General features: G+C 46.5%; 1 pseudogene; it reads left to right on the top strand.

The window, feature by feature from the left end:
• Positions 1–254: 254 nt before the first annotated feature.
• Positions 255–1,000, top strand: LOC147883426 (uncharacterized; annotated as a pseudogene).
• Positions 1,001–1,296: the final 296 nt, after the last annotated feature.

Raw genomic sequence — 1,296 nt, 5'->3', positions numbered from 1 at the left:
ACATGCTAGCCTACCCCTTTCATTGCCGCCACATAACTTCATTGTGATGTTGACCTCTCCATCACCAAGATCCTCTTTGATGTTTCATCCACCTATGTTGGGGGGTGGGCAAAAGCCTTCAAGTCTGTGCTACGTGACCTCCAAGCCTGTGAGTCTGTGCTATGTGGGCTCCAATGCTGATGATAGTGATATAGGGGTTGAAATGGTAGCCTCTCAACCCTCCAAAGGGTGCCTCGAGGAGGAAGGCTCTACCCATGGAGGATGTGGTGGATGTTGAAGGGAATGCTCCAAGAGTTCAAAAGAAGCCCAAAGCCTTTAAAAAGAAAGTCTCAAAGGTAGATCTAGAAGATGCTAGTGTGGACAAGGATGCTAAAGGGTCAGGTTTCTGGAAAGACTTTTGGGTTGACCAACTAGATCACATAAGGGGTGGTATGCACGAGGAGTTCAATAATCCCCAGAAACAAGGAGTGCACCTATGGAGCAAGGTTGCAACACGGCTTGCTTCTCCATACCATTTTGACAAAGATAGTGAGACCTGTTGAAAGAAGTGGGGAAGAGTGTACTAGCAATATAAGCAAGATAAAGCACATAATGCAATCTCGGGCAATGATAAAAAATGCACTAGCAAGTGGTACGATGTCGTAGATGAGTATATGCATGATACGGCTCATGTAGTCTGCATGAGCCATGCTTCTTCCGTGATAAACTCAGTAGCACCTGATGTAGACACACTACCAGGTGGAGATTGAGAAAAGGGTCATAGCATATCTAGCAATCATCCAGCATCCAACACATGTGGGGGGAGCACGCGGGGGAGGGAGGAGGCAATCACAGCTTAGATGAGTCCTTGGGATAGTTGGCAGACACCAGTTGTGCACTTCTAGATCACTTGGAGGACTCTTCCTCTCGACAAGAGGCTTTGGAGGCAAGAAGGCTAGACATTTTTGAGGCTATGCACACAAGCATGGCAGCTTTTCTCAAGCATGCCAAGCAGGCATAGTAATCTTTTTGGTGATGCCTTTGACATGGACTAGGTGGGTGAGGTTGAGGTTAGTCTATAGATCTCCTCTTTGGAAGATGAAGGTGAAAGAACTGCAACAACCTCTATGGTAGAATTATGAGCTATGAGGCAGTCCCAGCTGACGAAGCAATTGAACGTGGCCAAAGAGGTGGGGATCTAGTAGTGGGAAATGATTTTGGTTCGGGTGCAGATCGTCGTGAAAATCTAGCAAGAACAATGTATAGAAAACATTCCAAAAAGATGGTTCGTGTGGTCTTCGGTGAAGAAGATGGAGC

This window comes from Dipteris shenzhenensis, chromosome 28 (genome assembly GCF_047967505.1).
Source record: "Dipteris shenzhenensis isolate YYH24624 ecotype China chromosome 28, Dip_SZ_1.0, whole genome shotgun sequence".
Lineage (NCBI taxonomy): Eukaryota > Viridiplantae > Streptophyta > Polypodiopsida > Gleicheniales > Dipteridaceae > Dipteris > Dipteris shenzhenensis.
This window is presented reverse-complemented; position numbering and strand designations above follow the sequence as displayed.